This window comes from Vulpes vulpes, chromosome 1, assembly GCF_048418805.1.
Source record: "Vulpes vulpes isolate BD-2025 chromosome 1, VulVul3, whole genome shotgun sequence".
NCBI classification, from domain to species: Eukaryota; Metazoa; Chordata; class Mammalia; order Carnivora; family Canidae; genus Vulpes; species Vulpes vulpes.
In genome coordinates, this window is record NC_132780.1 from 17555125 (window position 1) to 17571572 (window position 16448).

The 16448-nt window shown below is 43.4% G+C and overlaps 1 protein-coding gene across 8 annotated transcripts in view; it reads right to left on the reverse strand.

Annotated features, from left to right (window-relative positions):
• The window catches only part of LOC112931422 (uncharacterized), a 28785-nt gene extending 15781 nt beyond the window's left edge, over positions 1-13004 (reverse strand). Inside the window, exons 1-3 of one of the 8 annotated variants that reach the window (XM_072760239.1) lie at positions 12498-13004; positions 12026-12068; positions 2857-2948 (exon numbers count right to left, since the gene is read on the reverse strand). The gene's annotated coding sequence lies outside the window, so the exon portion shown is untranslated. Of the gene's footprint in view, positions 1-2856; positions 2949-4267; positions 6041-12025 lie in introns of those variants that run through there. The other 7 variants (XM_072760405.1, XM_072760328.1, XM_072760277.1 and 4 more) reach the window with 7 other exon arrangements.
• Positions 13005-16448: the final 3444 nt, after the last annotated feature.

A 16448-nucleotide genomic window follows, 5' to 3' on the forward strand; every position in this document is an offset into this window, starting at 1 on the left:
AAAGTATTTACTTTCTCACTGCTCTTTACAGAAACCTTGCTGACCACTGTTAAACTATAGCCTTCTAGCTTTCTGTCTCCTTGTTCTTTGTTACTGAGTGAAGTGTGCTAAGAACCTCCTGTTGTGACTGGCCATTTGTCATTTCTCCTTGTATCTATCATACCCTACACTTCAGAAATTCTACTAAGTAGGGGAGCCCGGGTGGCTCAGCAGTTTAGCACCGCCTTCAGCCCAGGGAGACCCGGGATCGAGTCCTGCATCGGGCTCCCTGAGTGGAGCCTGCTTCTCCCTTTGCCTATGTCTCTGCCTCTCTCTTGCTCTCTCTGTGTCTCTCATGAATAAGTAAATAAAATCCTTAAAAAAAAAAAAAAAGGAATTCTACTAAGTATATACCCAACAGAAATTTCATCCATCAAAATGCATGTAGAAAAATATTTGTGTCAGCATTATTTATAATAGACATAAGCCAGTAACAACCAAAATGTCTATTAATAGCAGATGCATAAATAAATTAGGGTAGGGCAGCCTGGGTGGCTCAGCGGTTCAACGCTGCCTTCAGCCAGAGGCCTGATCCTGGAGACCCTGGATTGAGTCCCATGTCAGGCTCCCTGCATGGAGCCTGCTTCTCCCTCTGCCTGTGTCTCTGCCTCTCTCTCTGTGTGTGTGTGTGTCTCTCATGAATAAATACATAAAAATCTTAAAAATAAATAAATAAATAAATTTTAAAAATTGGGGTATAATCACACCAAAGAATACCATACAGCAATGAAAAGAAAATGAACTACTGCTATATGGAAAACTTAGATGAATTTCACAACAAAATACTAAGCAAAAGAAGCCAGATACAAAAGGACATGTACCCTATGATTCTATTTGCATAAAGTTCTTTTAAAGATTTTATTTATTTACTTGAGAGACAAAGAGAGAGCCAAGGGAGCAGCAGAGGGATAGAGAGAAGCAGGCTCAGCTGAGCAGGGAGCCAGATGCAGGGCTGGATCCCAGGACCGTGGGATCATGACCTGAGCCGGTCAGATGCCCAACTGACTGAGCCATCTAGGCACCCCTCCATTTGTATAAAGTTGACAGCCAGGAAAATTTAATATGATATCTTCAGATAATAATTACCTCTGGGGAGAAGGAAGGAGATTAGAATAAGGTGGAGCTCCTAGGGTACAATAGTCCATTTTCTCATTTTTTTAGGTTATACTTGAAAAATACTCTTACAGACAAGTAAGGATTGGAATGCCTAGGTGGCTCAGTGGTTGAGCATCTGTCTTTGGCTCAGGGTGTGATCCCGGGGTCTGGGTGTCGAGTCCCACATCAGGCTCCCTGTGGGGACCCTGCTTCTTCCTCTGCCTGTGTCTCTGCTTCCTCTGTCTTTCATGAATAAATAAAATCTTTAAAAAAATAAAAAGTAAGGATCAGTTTTACTTATAAATATAGAAGCAATTTTTTTAAATTTTATTATGAAAAAAGTTCAAGCCGAAGAAGAAGAAACAGTGTAATTAAACCCCATGTACAAAGAGGAGGGGTACAGGGACGGCTCAGTGGGTTAAGATGAGACTCTTGATTTCAGCTCAGGTCATGATCCTAGAGTCATGGGATTGAGCCCCATATGAGGCTCCTTGCTGAGTGGGGCCTGCTTGAGATTCTCTTTCCTTCTTCTGCCTCTGCCCCAGAGTGGAGTGGAGTGGAGTGGAGTGGAGTGGAAAGGAAAGGAAAGGAAGAAGGAAAAGAAGGAAAGAAAAGAAAGAAATCAAAGTATAATCAAACTCCTCATATCAATTATATACCTTCAATAATTATCAACTCAAACCTAATTTTTATGATCTACAACACCACTCATCTCCCTTCACCAATGGATTATTTTGAAGCAAATCTAAGACATCTTTTTATTTCTAGATGCAAAAATATTAAATAAAATATTAGCAAATGGAACCCAGCCACATATTAAAAGAACAAAACATTATGGATAAATATGGTTTTTTTCAAGGAATATAAGACAGTGGGAAATCTAGCAATCTATAAATCAAATATTAAAGACAGAGAAGAAAAATATAAATGATGGGCTTTAATGTACAGCATGATGATTACAGTTAAGACTGTATTATATAACCGAAAGCTGCCAAGAGAGTAGACCTTAAATGTTTTCACCACATAAAAAAATGATAATTGGGGAGGTGGGTGCGGAGATGGGGTAATTGGGTGATGGGCCTCCTCATTAAGGAGGAGGGCAGGTGATGTGATGAGCACTGGGTGTTATATGCAACTGATAAATTACTGAACACTACATCTGAAACTAATGATGTGCTATAAGTTGGCTAATTGGATTTAAATTTAAAAAAGAAGTAGTAATTAGGTGTGACATGATGCAAACGTTAGCTAACGTATGGTGGTAATTATTTTGCAATAAATGAGTGTATTAAATCAACATGTTGTATACCTTAAACTTACAGAACCATTATATGGCAATTATATCTCAATAAAGCCAGGGGGAAAAAATCCTTGAGAAAGAGGAACAAAACCCTGATAAATCAGTTACCAGGGCACCTGGGTAGCTCAGTGGTTGAGCGTCTGCCTTTGGCTCAGGTCGTAATCCTGGAGTCCTCGGATCAAGTCCCGCATCATGTCCCTCACAGGAAGCCTGCTTCTCCCTCTGCCTATCTATTTCTCTCTCTCATGAATAAATAAAATATTTCTTAAAAATCATAGTTACAAATTATTCAGACTATACTAGGTACCAGGGACTACACTTTGTACTTAAAGAACATTTGCTAATTTAATCTTTATAACAACTCTATGACAGTTTTGTTTTGTTTTGTTTTCACAAAGAAACTGACTCAGACATTAACCTACCCAAGTCAGAAGCAGAAGCAGATTCTTCTTACTCCACAGTTCATACACTTGCCACCTGGCCATAATTATTTGCAGATAACAAAAATAATCAACTAGAAAATATAAAGGAATCAAGGTATAAGCTAGTAGCAGTAACATTAGTAGACTGAGGTGACAAAAATAGTGTATTTTTAAAATTTTTGCTTTTGTATGAATAAAATTTTTGCATTATATGAGAACAAAAAGAGGGAGTGGCATCATACAGGAAAAACTCACACCATTTACGATTAAAACAACAATATAGACCATTTAGTTATAAACATAAACAGGTATGTCTAAAACAGTGGAAAATCACCACAACCGCTGGCCAAGGAAACAAAAACACTTGGGTTAAAGGAAATCCATCACATATTCCTGAAAGTATTGGACCTAGACCTACATCAGTTTTACCCAAATTATCATCATTAAAGATTTTATTTATTTATTCATGAGAGACACAGAGAGAGAGTCAGAGACATAGGCAGAGGGAGAAGCAGGCTCCCTCCGGGGAGCCCCATGTGGGACTCATCCCAGGACCTAGGGATCATGCCCTGAGCCGAAGGCAGACACTGAGCTACCCAGGCTTCCCCAGTTTTACCCAAATTAAGTCACCCACGCGATGGTACATAACTTCAATAGTTAAAAAAAGAAAAGAAGGCAGCCCGGGTGGCTCAGAGGTTTGGCGCCGCCTTCAGCCCAGGGCGAGATCCTGAAGTCCCAGGATTGAGTCCCACATCGGGCTCCCTGCATGGAGCCTGCTTCTCCCTCAGCCTGTGTCTCTGCCTGCCCCTCTCTCTCTTTCATGAATGAATAAATAAAATCTTAAAAAAAAAAAAAAAGGAAGAAAGACAAAAAGTTCCAAATAGTAATATAGAAATAGCTGATAGGATATTAGATTCACAATGTATAAAATTATATCAGTACCTACACAAATCATCCCAACACTAAAATTGAAATATTCTAAAATCTAACCAGGGTTATTTTCTGGACTTAGGAGTTTGACCATGTCATTACATGGGTCGGAAATAAAACTGAAAACACCTTTTCAGTAAGAATATACAGTAAACGTGGGAGCAATAGGCCCAAAACTCCCATGTTTAAAAGTCAGGATGTGACAGCATCAACAACCGAGCTCCCCAACACCGACACGACTCCCGCTTCCCTCAACCAGACACCCCAAAACGCTACTCTCCCCACGTTCTCGTCCCAAAACGGAGTCTCACACGCTCCCCCTGCACAGGGAACCCCCAAATGATCCTCCCACACAGCAACCCCCAGGGAGAATTCCCACTCGCTTCCTCAACACCGACGCCTCACGCGCTCCGGACAAAAAAACAAACAAAACCCAACGCGCTCTCCGTGGCCCCGAAACACCCCCAGAACCGACACCGACCTGGTGATAACCCCGATCTTCATCGCTGGAGACCAATCACCGTGCCACTTCCTCAAACACTTTGCTCAGCGTCTACCGCCCCCGAGTCTCACCTCAGCGGCTGACAGACCCTCAGAAGCGCAGAGGACGGCGGCCGACGAGGGCCAGCGCGCTTGTGCCAGAGATCCGGAATCTGGCGCGGGGCTCGGCCTCTGTGGCGTCATAATGCAGCGCGCGCTGCAGACTGTTAGACGGGAGCTACCGTTTCTTCGCTTACTACCTTGTGGCGGGTACCTCTCTTTTTACACCTTTTCTGGGAAGGCACTAGACGGTGAGAAGCTATTGAAAACGCTTTGGTTCACTTCATTTCTACGCCACTTTACCCATTTGGCCCTGAATCTGTAACATTCACGACGGGCGGTGCGTATACCGCTTAGCCTCTCAGACACTCAGGCCTGCCCAGATCTCTCCCCAGGACCCTCCGAGAGGGTCGCGGACTTGAAGGCACTTTGATTTAAAGGAAAGGGGGAAGCTAAGTGAGCGCGGCCCACGTAGGAGTTTGCGGAGGAGAGGGGCCCAGCCAATCCTGAGTAACAGTTGGGAGGGGAGCAGGCTGGTATCCTGGGAATGGGGGCTGCAGGGGGCCTTATGGAGAAAGCGGCGCGTGAGGCCAGGCGAGATTTTAGAGAACTCGGAAAAAGGCATTAAAGGCATTAGCCAGAGTGGACAAATAGAATTATAAAGCTCTTGGTATTGATTAGGTTCTTGTCTCAGAGTCGAAGAATGAGTCTCCCAGACAAAGGAGAGTGAGTAAAGCGATAGAAGTTTAAGGAAAGATAACAGAGAAAGCTCTCAGAAGTGACAGCAGTCACTCAACCCCCCAAGGGTTGCCACTGAGGGTTGGTAGGGTTGGTCTTTTATTGAAAGCCAATCTGGGAACGTAAATATTTTTTTAAGATTTTATTATTGTTTTAAATTATTTATTCATGAGAGACACAGAGAGGCAGAGACATAGGCAGAGGGAGAAGCAGGCTCCATGCAGGGAGCCCCATGTGGGACTCGATCCTGGACTCCAGGATCACGCCCTGGGCTGAAGGCAGGCGTTAAACGCTGAGCCACCCAGGCGTCCCTAAATAAATAAAATCTAAAATTAAATTAAATTAAAAAACAACCTCTCCCCTCTCTTCCCCTCTGCTTGTGTTCTCTCATAAATAAACAAATACTCTTAAAAAAAAAAAAAAAAGCTTGTAACTTTCAGACCTGCCCATTCTCTTGAGAAGGGAGAGGCGTTTGGAAATAGAATTAATGATCAGTCATGCCTATGTGAGGAAGCCTCCATAAAATAGCAAAAGTATAGAGTTCGGAGAGCTTCTGGGTTGCTGAACTTGTAGAGGTGCTGGGAGTAGTGCCTGGAGAAGGAATGGAAACTTGTGCGCCGTGCCACATACTTCACCCTTCACATCTCTTCCACCAGGCTGTTCATCTCTATTCTTTATCATATCCTTTTATGATAAACTGGTAATTGTGTTTCCAAATTCTGTGATCCACTCTAGCAAAATAATTGAAACTGAATTTGAACCCAAGGAAGGGTTGTAGAAAACTTCCAACTTGTAGCCAAGTCAGACAAGTTGTAAGGTGGGGACCTAATTTTCAGTTAACATCTGAATGGGGGAGTTTTGTGGGAGTAAACCCTTAACTTGGGATCTGACACTAACTCCAGATAGGTAGTGTCAGAATTGATTTGAATTGTAGGCCACCCAGCTGGTTAGAGAATTGCTTGGGAGGATGGAACTCTCCACACATCTGGCATCAGATGTGATTAAGTATGGTAGTGATGTGAGAATAAAGGAAACACAAAGGAGGGAGGGCAAGGTTCTCCCTATTCAAGAGCAACATGAAGGAAGTTACTCTCATTTTCACCTTGTGGGCTCCAACTATATTCCTACTTTATTTCAATTATTTGCAAAAGAAGGAAAGTCATTAAAATGTTCAGTCATCCTTTCACTCAACAAATCACAGATTTCTGTAATATGCAGCCATCAAATCCTCTTGCTGACCTGAGGTCATTTGCAATTTGTGTTTCAGCACTTTTTGATCAGTCACTATACTAAATGCTAGTGACATCAGAATGATGTAGTACAATTCCACTCACATAAAAATGTCTTAATAGATGTACTTACCTAAATTCAATGTATATGTATGCATATACATGCAGGCACACATAAACCTACACATAGATATAGATGTTCACATAGGTAAATACAGGAAACACACTACCACACATTTGTTAATGATGTGTCAGAGAATTAAGGGGAACAATGTATAGAGGGGTACTTTGTTTTATCATCATGTGTACTATATAATGACTCTTTTACATTGAAAATGTGACTCTGAGTCTGTGGTTCTAACACCAAATACATGGTGTCTTTTCCAATACCAATTTTCCAAGTCTCTGATTCTCCAATTATAGTGTCCTATAATTCAATCCTACCTAACACTAACTACTCAGAGTTATTAGCATCAGACTAAACAGCTTAAGGGCTCAGTTCCACAAGACTGCCTTCAGTTCAGATACCAGTCACAAGTACCAGGTCCCCAGGTTACTTCTGTCCAGTGTAGCTATAAATTTAGGGGTTCCCACAACCTCTCCTCTTGGGTTTGATAATTTGCTAGGACTCAGAGCACTAAGGAAAATGTACCTAAAATTATTATAAATTATACAAATAGACTGCCACACGAAGAGGTACACAGGTGAGGTCCAAAAAGGTCCTGAGTGTAGGAGCCTCTGTCCCTGTGGAGTTAGGGCACACCAATCTACAAGTAGGCAGATGTGCTGGCCCACTTGGAACCTCTCTGAACCCTGCTGGGTTTCTTTGGAGGTTCCATTACATAGGCATGATTGATTAACTCACTGGTTACTGGTGACAACTCAATTTCCAGCTCCTCTCCTGTCACTAGAGGTCCCAGGTGGTGGTAAAAGTTCCAATCCTCTAATGGAGGCTTGTTCTTTTTGGGGACCAGCCCCTATGCTGAAGCATTCGGGGTTTACCGGGCATCACCTCATTAGCATGAATTCAGATACGTTCAAAGGGGCTTGTTATGAAAACAGAAGACATTCCTACCACCCGCAATAACAGGGATTTAGGAGCTCTACCAGGAATCAAAGACATATATATATATATATATATATAACACAGAATATTCTATATATAGAATATATTTTATATATGTATATATTTGATATATATATATAATACAATAAGTCATTTGGGTAATTAAAGGTAATAAAACGGTGGGAGATAACAACTAGATTTTGAACACAGAAGGAAAGGCTCTATTTTCTAAGCTAAGCTGAAGTTCTAAAGCAACCTGTATGGATCCCAAGAACCCAAGCCATTACCAGACAACAGAACTTATAATTCCCTATGGTCAAATCTTTACTCAAACAACACTTCAGCCACCTGTTCACAAAGGACCTCTGAAAGCTGTACAAATCTTCCATTTTACTGGGCACCTTAGGTCTACCCAGGGGTAAATCCAGATGGCAGCAAGGCTGGGTATGCAAGTCACCAGGCTGTGGTCTCCTCAAAACCTGTGTCTACTCAATTCTACTTTATCTGATCCCACAGGGGACTCAATAATCATGTAAGAAACAGCCATGCTGGTACATCGATTAGAAGGCTGCTGAGAACACAGAGCCTACTGTCTCACCTCTGGAAAGAAACCAGTTCCTAGCTTGAGTGCCACAAAATGGTGACCTCTCCTCAGAAATTGATCTGCTTTGTCCTAAGTCAGTGCCTATAATGTAATTTATCGTGATTTTCTGGTTGTAATGCCTGTCAGATATAGATGCACACTGACGGTTTATGTCACCAACAGGATCCTGCAGAGCCATATGCTATATTCTAGCACTGGTCATGTACAAAATCTAGGAACACATTTCTGATCCCACTTTTTCCTGATTTTGAAGGTAGTCTGCTTGTCTCCAGAGCCCATTTTCCCCCAATTTATGATTTTATGTAGTTGAGCTGATTTTTTCAGGCCTCCACAAATCCATGAAGGACTCAAATTACCAATAAAACAAACCAAAAGTCACCTGGGCCTTTCATCATTTTCTTGTTTCAGGAAGTGCCCAGTAAGAGGGGCATTAAGTCTCTTCTGGATCTGCCCTTATTTTCTGTTCAAAAATCTCAGTCTTAGGACAAGGATGTCCCATGAATGGCCAAATGCAACTCCAGGAGCTTCCCTCTTGTCCTTTACTGAATCTCTTACTCCTGGGAATCCAGGACCTGTGGGGTGAAGAGCAATTTCATTTTGAATGACACACCCACTCTGGGCCCAGACACCAATACTGCTGCTGTGCACCCACCTTAAGTCAAGGCCATTATTTGTAAATATCTCTTTACTTGGTGCCCCCAAAGCCTTTATAACCTAGGGAAATAAAACATAACAATCTGAATGTGGGGGAGGTATGCCTTTTTTTTGTGAAGTAGAAGTAGCATGAATGAGAAAGGGAAGGTGGGAAAGAAAGATTAAGCTCTGGACATATTTTCCCTTAAAATCTATACCCATTTGTACTGGGTTGAATGGTGCACCCACCCCAAAAAAAGATATGTCCATGTATTAACTCCCATGAACCTGTGAATGTGACTTCATGTGGAAAAAGGGTCTTCGCAGATGTAATTAAGGATCTTGATATAAGAAAATCCAGGAGTGGGCAGCCTGGGTGGCTCAGCGGTTTAGCACCTGCCTTCAGCCCAGGGCCTGATCCTGGAGACCCGGGATTGAGTCCCGCGTCGGGCTCCCTGCATGGAACCTGCTTCTCCCTCTGCCTGTGTCTCTGCCTCTCTCTGTGTGTCTCTCATGAATAAATAAATAAAATCTTAAAAAAAAAAAAAAAAAAAAGAAAATCCAAGAGTGTCTAGATGAGCCCCAAATCCAGTAAGTGCCCCTCTATACCAGACACACAGGGAAGATGAGACCATGTGAAGATGGAGACAGAGAATAGAGACATCTTGCCATAAGTTGAGGAACACCTGGAGAATCTGTTAGAAAAGGAGAAGGAAGGGATGCCTGGGTGGCTCAGTGGTTGAGCCTCTGCCTTTGGCTTAGGTTGTGATCCTGGGGTCCTGGGATCGAGTCCCATATCAGGCTTCTCTCACAGAGCCTGTTTCTCCCTCTGCCTATGTCTGTCTGTCTCTCATGAATAAATACATAAATCTTTTTTTTTTTAAAGGATTAGGAAGTGAATGGATGTTGGGCAGATATTATGAGAAAACCCAAGACTACCCCCAGGTTCAGTGATTAAGTAGGACTCACAGGCCTCAGCATATAATTTATTACCATAAAAATATACAAAGCAAAATCAGCAAAGAAAAAAGGTCCAAATGGCAAAATCTGGAGGAAACCAGGTACCAGCTCCCACAAGTCATGTCTCTGAAGTCACACGATACACTTACTTCTCCTAGCAACAGGTTGTAACACACATGAAATGTGTTAGATTAGAAACACAGTGCCCATGGCTTTTACTGGGGAGGTTCATGTAGGCACTCACTGCCTAGCACATATCAAAATTCCAGAATCCGGGATCCCTGGGTGGCGCAGCGGTTTGGCGCCTGCCTTTGACCCAGGGCGCGATCCTGGAGACCCAGGATCGAATCCCACGTCAGGCTCCCGGTGCATGGAGCCTGTTTCTCCCTCTGCCTGTGTCTCTGCCTCTCTCTCTCTCTCTCTCTCTGACTATCATAAATAAATAAAAATTAAAAAAAAAAAATTCAAAATTCCAGAATCCAAGAGGAGAGCAAATGTTTAGGATAAACCATACTGTTTGAAAGAACAAGTTAGGCATAGTGAGCCATTCAATAGAGAATGAGGGGCAGCCCGGGGGGCTCAGCGGTTTAGCTAGCACCGCCTTCAGCCCAGGTCATGATCCTGGAGACCTGGGATCGCGTCCCATGTTGGGCTCCCTGTGTGGAGCCTGCTTCTCCCTCTGCCTGTGTCTCTGCCTCTCTCTCCTCTGTGTCTCTCCTAAATAAATAAAATCTTAAAAAAAAAAAAATAGAGAATGAGAACTCTCCCCAAATCTAAATTCCCTTGCAAGAAGGCCCTTCTAAGATGAGCTGTGTTAACACTTCTCTGCAACAGCAAGTAACCAACAGTGTCTGCTATATTAGAAAAGTCCTAGAATCACTGATGCTGAAAAAAAATTCCATAAAAATCCAATAACTTTCATATTTGGGCCCTTGGTGGATTAGGAATTTATTATTTCCATACCATGAAGAACAAAACACTACCTATAATTTTTATTATTTACTTATTTTAATTTTGAAAGATTTTATTTATATATTTATGTATTAAAGAGAGATAGTGAGGTGCACCTGGGTGGCTTAGTGGTTGAGCATCTGCCTTTGCCTCAGTCCAGGATCCCATGGTCCTGGGATCGAGTCCCACATCAGGCTCCCTGCAGGGAAGAGGCTCCCTCTGCCTATGTCTTTGCCTCTCTCTGTGTGTCTCTCATGAATAAATAAATAAAATCTTAAAAAGAAATAAAGAGAGATAGCAAGAGAAAGCATGGGGGGTGGGGAGAAAAGAAGCAGGTTCCCCACTGAGCAGGGAGCCCCACGCAGGACTGTTCCCAGAATCCTGGAGCCAAAGGCAGACACTTAACCGACTGAGCCACCCCTTTAATAATATATACATATTTTTTTAAGTAACCCCTCCACCCAATGTGGATCTCAAATTTACAACGTCAAGATCAAAAATTGCATGCTCTATGACTGAGCCAGCCAGCTGCCCCTAATATTTTAAAATTATTTTACCACCTAAAGAAAATTAGGAGAGGGCAGCCCCGGTGGCTCAGCGGTTTAGCGCCGCCTGCAGCCCAGGGTGTGATCCTGGAGACCCTTGATCAAGTCCCACGTCAGGCTCCCTGCATGAAGCCTGCTTCTCCCTCTGCTGTGTCTGCCTCTCTCTCCTCTCTCTGTATTCTCATGAATAAATAAATAAAATCTTAAAAAAAAAAAGTAAATTAGGAGAAAAGAAAAATTAGAGATTAAAGGTTAGAAAAAAAGACTATTTACAATTACAACAAAGGCCAAAAACAAACAAAAAAACGGAAAGGAGATGAGAGTTGTAAATACACCACTGAACAAATGCCAAATCCTAACATAATCGTAAGATAACTAAATATTTCAAATATTCCAAAGCCATCCAAACAGATGGGAGTATTTAATCAGATTCTAGTCACAGTGTCACGCCTTCTCTTACCTGTTTATGAATTAGTGTAGCCATTAGAAAAATTCTTTTTAAAAAAGATTATTTATTTATTTATTCATGAGAGACACAGAGAGAGGTAGAGACATAGCAGAGGGAGAAGCAGGCTCCCTGCGAGGAGCCAGATATGGGACTCGATCTCTGGACCCGGGGATCACGCCCTGAGCCAAAGTCAGTCGCTCAACCACTGAGCCACCAGGTGCCCAGAAAAATTCTTAATAAGATCATTTGTTTTATGGAAATGTTTACAATATGAAATTAATTTTAAAAAGCAGATTATCTCAATGTTTCCAGAGTTTATCTGAATTATGAAAATAAAGCAGAGAAAATAAAAGACAAAATCTGAAATATACTAACATTTGAGTAAAAATTACCTTTGGGAAATAGAATTAGGGGGCTCAAAATGCTGTTTTACTGGTGTCAGAATCTGAAAGTAAATATCCTAGTAAACTTAAAGTGAGAAGGAAAGTTTAGTTACAGTGAACTCATCTTTAACGGAATGCTTACCAGTTTAGATTCGCTTAATCCTTGATCTCCATAAAATTCTTACCTGTGGGAACGAGAGGAGAGGGTGATGTGGGGGCCTAAGGAGACTTGCAAGCTAGTCTGGAAGAGTGAAGGCTGAGGGGAAGGTAACGGTCGTCAGGTCTGTGTCACCGCCTGCTCCTCTATCACTGAGCCCCGCGTTCAGTGGAGATCACGCTTTCCTCGACAAATCACCACTCCCCTCCAGTTCTCAATCACTACGCGCCCCTGGCACGGTGACCTGCACGGACCCCAAACTCTGACCTCACGAGTCTCAGTCCTTGATCTCCACACGGCCGGAATGCCTGACCACCGCAGCCCCGCAAGCCCATCCGAGCCTCAGAGCCACGGACGCCCGTAGAGCCTTTCCCGTCCTTAACCTCCTCCTTGAAGACTCTCACACGCTACCTAGGTTTCCCCCACCCCACTGCAACCTCCATCCGCCATGTCCCACCTCTGCGAACTCGTAGGTTACCCGCCCGGCGCCGAGGTCCGGAGAACCAGCTACGGCAGCCGCGGGGGGCCGAGCGACCCCACTTCCGGCGTCTCCTCGGGCCAGGGCGTCCGCGGCGGGGCTCCTTGGATGCCCCAGTCTTAAGTCTTGGCTGCTCCGACGCCTCAACCACCTGCGTGCCGCTCTCCGGGGGGCTCCAGGCCATGCACCATCCTGTTCTCACCCCGCCCTTTCAGCTCCTACGCCGCGCTGCTCGGGGGTTACAAACAAACTGTACAGACAAACGCCAAACTGTCGGAAACGCGCGGCCCGTGAGCGCGGCCATGTTGGCGGAATGTCAGGGATCCGTACAGCGGGGAACAAGCTCCAGGAAAAGGGCGAGGGGAAGGGTCTGAACGGCTAGGATCTAGTGGTCATCCCAGCCAGCGAGGTTAGGCTTGGAAGATGTGCGTGAGGGTCACAATATAAACTCACAGCCAGAGTCTGGCAGCCCCGGTGGTGCAGCAGTTTAGCGCCGCCTGCAGCCCGGGGTGTGATCCTGGAAACCTGGGATCGGGCTCCCTGCATGGAACCTACTTCTCCCTGCTTGTGTCTCTGCCTCTATCTGAATTTAAAAAAAAAAAAAAAAATTAAATTCACAGCTAAGGCCGCCTTTTGTTCCAGGCCTGCTTGGGAAACACCAAGAGTTGAAATTTTAAAGTGTGTTCTCTGAAATAAGCGGATACAAAAGCAACTGTGAGGGGCTCCTAAGTGGCTCAGTGGGTTAAGCCACAGACTCTTGGTTTCAACTCAGATCAAGATCTCAAGGTCGTGAGATAGAGTCCTGCACCAGTCTCTGCCCTTAGCAGGGAGTCCACTTGGCGCTCTCTCCCCGCTCTGCTCCTCCCCTCTACTCTGTCTCTGTAAAATAAATCTTAAAAGAAAGGGGGGACAGCTGTGATGCTGTCTTAGCTTTAGCAATACCGTGGGAATGGTTTTGAAGAAATAACACCCAAGCATTCTAGATGGCAGTTTCACCACCTGGCTGCTGGTAACTAATGTTACTTGGAAGAGGATTCTGGAGCGTCTGCCTACTGTTTTGTCACTTTAGGTCGTGGGCGCTCTCTGCGCTCTAGTCCAGGCTGCCTCACATGCAGCGACAGGGAGCTAGGACAGAGACAAATATAGTCTTAAGCTTTTAAGTTAATATAAATCGACCACTATAACTTTATAGAAATGTCCAAAAGCTGTTAAAATTATGTAATAGTAGCTGTGAATTTTTTGAAAGGTAAATAAAATCTGAGAATACTTTCATCCACAAATTGGTCTACTTCCAATTTAAAATGCGGACCCCTGGGTGGCTTAGTGGGTTAAGTGACTTGATTTCCCTCAGGTCATGATCTGGGGAGTCTGCTTGAGAATTCTCTCTCTCCCCAACCCTCTATTCACACGCTCTCCCTCTGTGTGTCTCTTTCAAATAAATCTTTTAAAAAGTATGTATCTAGGGGCTGCCCGGTTGGTGCAGTGGTTTAGCACCGCCTTTTTGGCCCAGGGCGTGATTCTGGAGACCCAAGATCGAGTCCAGCGTCGGGCTCCCTGAATGGAGCCTGCTTCTCCCTCTGCCGGTGTCTCTGCCTTTCTGTGTCTCTCATGAATAAATAAAATCTCAAAAATATGTATCTTTGGAGGCTCCTGTCCAGCTCAGTCCATAGACCATGTGACTCTTGATCTGGGGATCCTGAATTTGAGCCCCACGTTGAGTGTAGAGATTACTTAAATTTTGAAAAAACATGTCTTTTCATGTTAATTGGCTATTCAGAGTCGCCTATTCTGTGAATATTTACCCATTGATTTTTATTCTTGTTCGTTATGTACTCTTAAGTTAAAAAAAATAATCTTGTTTTCATTCTTTGTCACTTAAGTATTGCAAATATATTCTCTCAATGTGCAGCTTTTTGCTGTTTTTGATGTATATTATACGGAATATCTAATTTTAATGTAACTAAAATTTAATGATCTTTCTCATTACAGTTTCTACCTAGTTTTCCTTTTTTCTTTTCTTTTTTTTTTTTTTTAGAGAGAGAGAGAGAGAGAGCGGGTAGGGGAGGGGGGTGAAGGACAGAGATAAAGAGAAAGAATCTTAAGCAGGTTCCATCTTCATTATGGAGCCTGTCATGAGGCTCCACCTCACAGCCTGAGCTAAAATGATCATGACCTGAGCTAAAATCAAGAGAATCCTATGCTTAACCAACTGAGCCACCTAGGCATCCCACTACCTAGTCTTTTTATCTTTTTTAAAGATTTTTATTTTATTCACGAGAGATACAGACACAGGCAGAGGGAGAAGCAGGCTCCCTGCAGGGAGCCCAATGTGGGACTTGATCCAGGGACCCCAGGATCATGCCCTAACCCAATGGCAGATGCTCAACCACTGAGCCACCCAGGAATCCCCGTAGTCTTTTTAAAGAAATCCTTCCTCAATTAAGAACATAAAGACATTCTCTTGTATCTTCTTCCAAAACTTTTTGAGTTTTGCTGTTCAAATTTAGGGCCCCAGGGGTCAGCAAACAGCACCCTATCGGCAAAATCCAACCCCTAGCCTATTTGAGCTCCCACCCCAAACCACTTTCCAACAAGAAAGTCACTGCACCTACAAGGGTTAAGTACTTCCCAACTTTCCCTTGCCATATTCAAAATATTAAAAGGTTCTCTTCAGGGAACCTCACTGGCTCAGTCAGTGGAGCATCTACATCTTAATCTTGGGGGCTATAAATTCAAGTCCCACGTTGGATATGGAGATTACTTAAAAATACAAGGGTCTCTGTAAAGGATCTCCCTACTATCAAGGTGGAAAATATGTGACTCATCTTAAGTCATCCTTGCCCACTGTCAGCCAAACCCTATTTGCAGGGAAGTAACTGCTATTAGATAACAGGGTAGGTAAAGCCTACTCTCTCCAGGTTAAATTTTAATTCTAAATCTAAACTTTTTAAAAAGTATTTATTTATTTATTCAGAGACAGAGAGGGAGAAGTAGGCTCCATGCAGGAAGCCCGACGTGGGACTCAATCCTAGGTCCCCAGGATCACACCCTGGGCTGCAGGCGGTGCTAAACCTCACTGCGCCATCAGGCCTGCCCTAAATCTAAATTTATTAATATATTTAAAGTATCTACATGGGGTGCCTGGGTGGCTCGGTTGGGTGTCTGCCTTCAGCTCAGGTCATGATCTCAGGGTCCTGGGATCGGGGCCCTGAATCTCTCCTGCCTGCTGCACCCCCTGCTTGTGCTCTGTTAAGTAAATAAACAAAATCTTAAAAAATAAAGTATCTACATGATCATGTGCGATTGAATGTTATATAAATTACCTCTTGACAAACTATGCCTATGTCTTTGCCTCTCTGTGTCTCTCATGAGTAAATGAATTCTTTAAAAAAATAATCTTTGTCTTCAAAATAGTGCTCTCGTCAACTTCCCCGGCCTTATATGCAAGACAATGGACAGCTTCTGGTCCTTCACGAACAAATCCTTTGGAAAAGCAGACAGTAGAACAGTAGTATTTATTTTGGTAACCGTTACATCATATTGTAGGTGACATTTCATAACCTCCCTTCACACCCCCAAGATTTGCAAACCTTTCCCATGTGTAAGACTTTGGTTCTTGGGTTTGGGATAGAAAGTTTATCAGTGTCCCTGGAATTAATGTTAGCTGTTCTTGGTTTCCTCTCAGGATATATTGTACTGTTAAGATGAGTACAGCAGCTAGTCTACATTGCTAATTGAAAACATGGAGGGTATCCCTGGGTGGCGCAGTGGTTTAGCGCCTGCCTTTGGCCCAGGGCGTGATCCTGGAGACCCAGGATCGAATCCCACGTCGAGCTCCCTGCATGGAGCCTGCTTCTCCCTCTGCCTATGTCTCTGCCTCTCTCTCTCTCTGTGTGTGACTATCATGAATAAATAAATAAAATCTTTAAA